We start from the raw sequence: 8,659 nt of genomic DNA, 5'->3' as shown, positions 1-8,659 counted from the left end.
GGCAAAGTACTATTTGAAAGTTAAAAATGAAACTTAGGATGTTTAGGCAATTTTGTAATTGTAGTTTATATTTAGTTACTTTACATTTTTTACAATTCATGTCTCAACATTAAATATGCTTTTAATTCATAGTAATTAGTAAATTTCTCATGGAATTTTTGGTAAAAGTTGTTTCAAAACAAAATGAAAATTATATGTTGTGTGGTCTGGTTTTAAAATTTGTAGGTTAATTTTGGATTTATTGAAAAAACAAATAGCATATTAAAAAAAAAGTTCTAAAACATCATCGGTTTTTTAAAAAAATCGATGTTGTTAGTGCCAGTTAACATTAGTTTTTTAAAAAACCGATGATGATATGTAGATTTATAACTTTCTTTTTTCATAATTTTTATCATATAACATCGGCTATTCAAATAAACGATGTTGTATTTATTATTTAACATCGGTTTTGAAAAACCGATGTTAACGATATTACTTTCAACATCGGTTAATAACCGATGTTGAAAGTCTTAAATAACCGATGTAAAAACCTTATTTTCTAGTAGTGATTGCACACAAACACTCACACTGTCTTTTTGTTGACCCCATTCAAGTCAAGGGCCAAAAAAAAAATTAAAACCTTCACAAACAAAAAAATATTATCAAATCATATATATTGTCAAGCAACTCTCTTGCCCTCTTCATCTCCACTCACACTCTCTATGTATCTTGTTTGTGTCTCTTTTTGGATTTGTTTCACATGCATGAATCTCCTGGTCACTTGATTCTGGAGATCTTATAGAAATCTTTGATCTGTTGGACAGCGTCAACTATTATCAATTTCCAATAATAATAAGAATTTTAGGATTGAGATAATGAACTTTGAGATAAAACAAAATTTCAATAGACAAACACATAATAAATAAGGATCAAAATTATTTAAAATCACTTTGACATATATTTTTTTAATGAAAACTAAACTAATTATATATGGTATCACTAAAGAAAAAGATGGAGCTAACACCTTGCTTGGATTGAAGTCATAGAGAATCTCCAACAATTTGAAGAGCCTATACAGAAAACATGCATGTAATTAGATTTCAGACTCAAGAAATTGAAAATCACACTCATTATTTATGATCCTAGATATTATTAATATTTCAGCCAAAATTAATGTTGTAAGAATTTTCGGTACTGATGCATAGGCTAATTATCATACCTAAGGACATCTACTTTTGGAAGCACTTTGTTCCAACAACCAAATATAAAAATAAATAAAATGGCTTTGTCAATATATATAGCTTCTCAAATGCAAACATCTATAAATCGATTCATCAACTTAACCCAGCAATAAGTACTTCTAGTGTTTCAATAACAATAAAAATGAGGAGGCCAAGACGAATTAGAATCTAAGGGCAAAAGCACAAACCTGAAACAATTGAATCCAGCACAGCAGCAACAATAACACGAATTAGCAAACATTAGGGTTCAACACAAGCTCCTTTGATCGAACCTTTTCCTGAAATTGCGTTTGCCGCTAAACCTTCCTCCCCTAACCATCTACTCTCACACACAAATAGATAACAAAAATAAAGCAATATATTAGAACCCCATTCAAGTCAAGGGCCAAAAAAAATTAAAACCTTCACAAACAACAAAATAATATCAAATCATATATATTGTTATAAATTGTGTGATTCTTCTACAAAGGTTTCCTGAAATTGCGTTTGTCGCTAAACCTTCCTCCCCTAACCATCTGCTCTCACACACAAATAGATAACAAAAAGAAAGCAATATATTGGAACCTCCTTCAAGTCAAGGGCCAAAAAAAATAAATTCAAACCTTCACAAACAACAAAAAATATCAAATCATATATATTGTTATAAATTGCGTGATTCTTCTACAAAGGTTTCCCCTTTCAACCTCAACCCTAAAAGGGGTATAGCAAAGAGGTAGCGAAATAATAGCATTCATAAATTACCCCACCACGGATCTGATTCACCAATAAACCAAAAAATAACAGGGACGAAATTAACTATAAGAGATCCCACAATATGTTCCCGCATAAATTGACCAGGATTGTGCCAGACACGCAAAACCGTGCCGATCAATAGAAACATGGAAAAAATAATCAATAATTATTAGGCATCATTTACCTTCAGTAGGTAGAGAGAAAAAAACCTTCCCTGCAGAAGAGTAAAATTAAGGAGAGAAAAAAGGAAAAGAAAATCACATGAATCAAACCCGCAGCAATAATTGAAAAGATAAAGACCCAATTAGATATTTATTGGAATTGAAACGCGATAAGATGTAGAGTTGATGTGGAATCTTCTAAGGAAAAGAAAAATATGAAATTAAAGGAGAAAAAACCGAATCAAAAGATGGAAATTACCAAAGTGAAGGTGGAGAAATTCGGCGCAATTGTCACGGTTGCGTTGAGTTGGAGAAAAGAGGGGAGAATGGAAGTTTGGAGAGTGGTAAGATGAAGGCAGACTCGATCTCTGTGTGGCACACGTCTGAGATGAAGGCAGAGGAAATGCACGCGGCGACAAATGAAGCAAGGCCAAAATGACATGGAGCAACCAAAGACTGAAGCAGAAATGCCCAAAAAACCAATAAATTGGACACATGTCAACAGCTGGAGCATGGACATAATAGCCTTTTCCATATACATCTCATTTATAAGACTTAGTATAGATACATACATATATATATATATATATATATATATATATATATATATATATATATATATATATAACATAATATAACGGTAGTCTTTTATATATGAAATCTAAACCTTTAATTTTATGCCCTCCGTCACAGTGAGTCACTCTGCACCCTCCAACTATTTGGATGACGATCTTCTACAATTTTAAATAAGTTACATAAAAGTTCAGTCATAAAAAATATTTATTATACTTTATATCAAGATATAATTTAATAAATATAAACCATGATATGGAAACTGTATTATTCTGCTTTATTTTTTGACAAAAAGGATTATAAGTTGATAGTGTAAAAAAATTTATTCAATTATTCAATCATAATCTAATATGTATGGTAAATTTATAATTTATTGACTTTTAAAATAATTATCTTAAAATAATTTAAATGATGATATAAAACTGTTTTACAGAAACTCTTGGACAGACATAAACTCAACACATCATTCTTAAGGGGGATGTCAGAATTGACTTAATTGAGAATTCCTAATAGTTAATATTACCTTGATATGTCAATAGGAAGTCCTCGATAAAAAATATAATAGTTTCTTTTTTACCTGAGATTATCATAATAATTAACAAGTTATTTGTTATATTTTAATTTCGGACACCTAATGTCTTAAGGCACTAGTTGAATGAATATTGGATATGATTAAATACTTGTAGAATTAATAATTAATCAAGAAGGAATCCATCAGATATAGGTAATGAGTTTGAGTTCTACGATAGAATTAAAACCTTGACCGAGACAATTGAATGAGAGAAGAAAAGAGTTTCTCACGTCATTCATAGATTAAATGTGTTTGCTTATTAGAGTTTGACAATAATGTTATACTCTAGAGTTAGCCTTGAGCTATAAATGATGGAAGAAAATATTACATTATTATTTTATTGGTTCTTGACAACAAAAGATGTTATTTCATGCTATCCGGACGTTAAGGAGTGTTGCTTGACGCCTATCTTGATTAGTAAATCAATCATGATTAATTTACTACCGGTTTAGTATTTGAACATATGAGATCACACACAAATTTTTATCTTTGCAAAATAAAATAATTTATTTGATAATTAAATTAGAAAATTTAATTTATTCAAGTAAATATTTGAGTAGAATATTATTATATTTTTTGGTAGCACCAAGAATATAATTAAAATAAAAAAAAGGAGTATTACTTTGTAAATGTGAAAGTTGTCCATAAAATAAGAATAATATTCTATTGCTGCATATTAGGATCATATCATGTGATTAATCATCATAATTAATCATGCAATTAATTATGAATTATCTTTGTCTTATACCAGGAAGCTTCTTAAAATAAAAGATATGAGATAATTTTTATTTTTATAAAGATAAAGAGATATGAAATTATTTTAAATAAAATCTTTCTTTTTTTTTGAAAAAAAAGGACCCAAATCCATATCTCTTTAACATTATAAATAGAAGCCTCAGACAACCACACAAACTAAAAAAGTTCAAGCCTAGTTTAGACCTGAAAAGTAGAAAGATGATTTGCTCTTTAGAGTTCCACTCATCAAATAGTTGATAGCAGAGTTTAGTTTCGGTGTGGATACACGTAGAGTCTTCACATTATTGAAGGAAAATTTTGTTGCTTCAAGAATGCACATCTGGGTACACAAACCTATTTTTCTCTATTTATTATTGTTGTATATTTTTTAATGCAAAATAGATCATACTTTTCCGCTACAAGTGTTGGGAACACTTCCATGTAACTATCACACGGGTTCGGTGTTATTTCCCACCATGGTGTGGTTTGTTCTCCTTTTGTATTTGTTTTCTCCCTTCTAATGGTATGGGCTTTGTTGTAGAGGTTTAAAGGGAGCCTTGGTTCCGACCTAGTAGGTATCTTGTGCTCCGTCTTTGAAGCTTTCCAAGACATGTTTTTGCTATAAAAAAAAGAAAAAGAAAAAGAGTTGACACAAGTGTTTCATAAATAATAAATGTTTTTAATAACAAAAAAATTTCAATGTTAAAAATTAATAAATAAAACATTAAAAAATATTCTTGCTTCTTTTAAGGGTAAAATCAATTAATATTGTACCCTCGACCTCTTGATACCTTACTCAAAATATCATAATAATGATAATATAATTATAATATTATCTTACCAAGATGATAAATATCATCATAACATTATAGGACCCATGGATCTAAGGCTCATTAAAATAGTATATATATGATGAAATTCTCGAGGTAAAGTTATCTATTCATTATCATTATTGCTCTTATTTTACTATATTGAGTAATATCTGACTTGAGTGTCGGAGTACCTTCGTAGGAACGCCCCTTCTCGATGCTTGGAGGAGGGTAATGGACACGGACGTTGACACACAACTTGAAACATCAAAGGAGAATTTCAATCATACCCTTAGACAGATACATTTTGGCACCCACTGTGGGGCCGAGTGAAAATTTCCTACGGTCCATAGGTAATGGTAGCGACAAGGAGCTAGGTGAACTTGGAAGACGATGTTAACATAGGAGCACAAAGCCTCAACAATGCACACTTTGTGCATGTTGAGGACGTGATCAACCACTTAGACGCGATTCAAGAATTGCGAGCTGAGATGGAGGCCATGAAAAAATGTCATGTGAAGGAAATTGAGACCCTTCGACAACAATAAGAAATCCAAGACCAATGACAAGACTCAACTTGGAGACCATCCCATCATACGAAAGGAAACCAAGGTATCCCGGACGTACCTAACACCACTTGTATGCCTAGGACTAGTGAGGTACCTTGACATCAACAAGCTTGGTAGTTGGAACCCGAAGGCATCCCTTTGTTGAAGACATCGTGGAAGTTCACCCCTTCCTTCTTGGAAGGGTCTAACGATGGACAAATATGATGGTGTCGCGGGTCCGGATAAGTAGTTGGATGTCTACCTTACCCAAATCAACCTATACATAAGCGATGACTATGTTTTATGTCGAATCTTCCAAACTTCATTGAAGGGCCCACCATTGAGTTGGTTTACAAAAATTCCTCTGTACTTCATCAATTTGTTCGACACCTTGATAACCCAATTCGACACTTAGTTTGTTGCAAGTCAACCCTATCACTTGACTTCTATGGCACTGGTCAATATTAGGCAAGACAAGAAGAAACCTATTAGAATGCTCAACGAAAGGTTCAACAAGGTCACCCTTAATATTAGAGGATTGAACCCTAACTGTTGCCTTACACCACTTGATCACGACCTTATGACTAATGGCAAGCCATGTCCTACGGACCAGGTACTATTGGCCAACAATCCAAAGTGATTGCATAAAATATGTGAATAAATGTTTCGAGTGCCAAAGACATGGCAACCTATTGCATCAACCAGCTGATGAACTACACAACATAGTTTGTCCATGGCCCTTTGCAATCCAGGGGATGGACATACTTGGACCATTTTTGCCTGCAAAAGGACAATTCAAATTCTTATTTGTAGTAGTGGATTACTTCACTAAGTGGATTGAGGTTGCACCCTTGGCTTAAATCACAACTCAATGTACAAAAATTTGTATTGAAGAACATCATTACCCACTTTGGTATTCCTCGTGCTATCGTCACCGACAACAGTAGACAATTCATAGATAAGAAACTTGAAGAGCTTCTTGAAGATTTGGGCATTCGACATTAAGCGTCATCAATAGAAACACCCTTAATCTAATGGACAGGCAGAAGCTGCTAACAAGGTCATCTTGGGAGAACTTAAAATGAAGTTGAGACACGCCAAAGGAAGATGGGTTGAAGTCTTGATAGAAGCATTGTAGGGGTATCATTGTACTCCTCAGTCGCCAACTAATGAAACACCTTTTAAATTGACATATGGGGTGGATATCATGCTCTCGATCGTAGTGGGAGAACCTTCAGTATGTCGTACACTCTACAATGAGCAAGAGAACAAAAACTCCATCAGAAGAGAGTTGATCTTGTTGAGGAACTTAAGGGTATGGCTAAGGTAAGAATTGAAGTTGAAAGGAAAAAAGCCTCAAAAAGATATAACTCAAGGATAATAACTAGGGACTTCAACATCGGAGACCTAGTATAGAAAGTTCAGAGTGCAGCAAGAAAGGATTCTAAGGAAGGGAAGTTATCATCCAACTAGGCAAGACCAAATATTTCACATCAATTGAAATTTGAACAACGGAGCGTATAAGTAGGAACACTTGTCAGGAGAGGTGATTCCTAAGACTTGGAATAACACTTACTTAAAGTTTTATTATAGTTAATATGTAATGTCAAGGGTGATGTACTATTTTTCATACCTTGGTCTTTTTTCCCTATAAGAAAGTGAAAGGATTTTGGCCAAAGATGTTTTAATCAAGCACACTGTCACATCAATGAAAGTATCTATTTTACATCATACAATGACTATGTTTTTTGTTTTTACTTGTCTAAGACAAAATGCCTTGCCAAGGACTCCTTGGTGTAGTGTGCAAATCCAAGAGAAATGCCTTACTAAGGTCGCTCCTCAATGCAGTGCACATAAAAACTATAAGGCTTACCAAGGTCCTACCCCTTGGTGTAGATGGCATAATCTTATTAAAATCTCTACCAGGGTCCTATCCCTCGATGTAGATGGTGCAATCTTATTAAATGCCCTATCAAGGTTTTATCCCTCGATGCAATGTTCAAATGTATCTAAACTAGTCCTCAGATGATATAAAATATGAGACCTAAGTCTCGACCTCACACAACAAAAGTGAGACTTATGTCCCAACCTTGCAAATAACATAAAAAATGAAACCTAAGTCTTGGCCTCACATAACAAAAAAATGAGACTTATGTCTCAGCCTCACAAATAGCATAAAAAATGAGACCCAAGTATCGGTCTCACATAACAAAAGTGAGACATATGTCTCAACCTCTTGGCATCATAAACACGAGAAATGTGTCTTGACCATATATACAAACATTGTAACTTGTCTTAATTACGAACATCTTGTAGTTGAAGCATATGTGTAGATTAATAAAATGGAAAAAACGCCTAAAATGGAATATTAATTTTTAGTTGAAGCATATGTTTTGACTATCACAATATTAATTCACCGAAATAAGCATAAAATCTAAACACTAGTACATTAATAAAATGGAAACAACGCCTAGCCAACATTCATTACCAAAAATAAAAAGACCAAAGTCATTACAATAACTTTCATGAGACAAAGCAAATACATAATCAAAAGCTGCCACAAAAGGGTCAATGCTAGTACAAAACAACGAAAATATAAGACCCTAATGGACATGAAACATCATGACATACTAAGTGAAATAAAATCAAAAAAGCTCTACAGGGTCAGGCAACAACAAGATCCTAGGTTTCTCGATCACCACTAGCAACCTAATCCTTCTTCTGCTCACTCTCGCCCACCTCTCTAGATTCCGCAACACAAGTCTCGATACGAAGGCACATTAGAAGCCTCCACCACTGGCTTAGGTGCATGAGTATCATGGATGTTGCAAAGTATCACCATGATAAATGTTATTCTCGATGCCGTGACTAGCATCATTAATAAAGCCAAGAAATATAGCCTGTCTCTTGGCCTTCTCAAACCCCTTGGTATGTTATTCAAACACTTCTTGTTTAATTGTAGCCTCCAACTTCAACTTAGCCAACTTCTCATCATCTACCATATGACTAGCCACTTCTAAAGACTTCCTCAATTTCTTTATCTCATCCCGATCAGACTGACGTTGGTCCTCAACCTCCTTTAATTTTAGCTCTTTGTCTACCTTCTCATTCTCAAAAACCTTTACTTGGCCATCCAAGGTCTCAACCTTATGATTAAGCTCATCAAAATTCCCCCTCTCAGGCCACCCAAATTGACCCAGGGCCCATGCACGAGCCATAACATCGAAAAAAGATGAAGCTCCATGCTTAGCATTTGCATTGGGCAATAACTCCATATCGGATGAAGACAAGGTACCTAGGCTCATGACAA

At 33.8% G+C, this 8,659-nt stretch overlaps 1 long non-coding RNA gene across 1 annotated transcript; it reads right to left on the bottom strand.

Moving 5' to 3' along the window:
* Positions 1-500: 500 nt before the first annotated feature.
* On the bottom strand, positions 501-2,506 carry LOC114404914. Its single transcript, XR_003665157.1, has 4 exons — positions 2,373-2,506; positions 1,409-1,539; positions 1,004-1,049; positions 501-792 (listed from the first exon to the last, which is right to left on the bottom strand). It is a non-coding gene; the product is annotated as an uncharacterized LOC114404914 (long non-coding RNA).
* Positions 2,507-8,659: the final 6,153 nt, after the last annotated feature.

Source organism: Glycine soja, chromosome 1 (assembly GCF_004193775.1).
Source record: "Glycine soja cultivar W05 chromosome 1, ASM419377v2, whole genome shotgun sequence".
In the NCBI taxonomy this organism is placed as follows: Eukaryota; Viridiplantae; Streptophyta; class Magnoliopsida; order Fabales; family Fabaceae; genus Glycine; species Glycine soja.
This window is presented reverse-complemented; position numbering and strand designations above follow the sequence as displayed.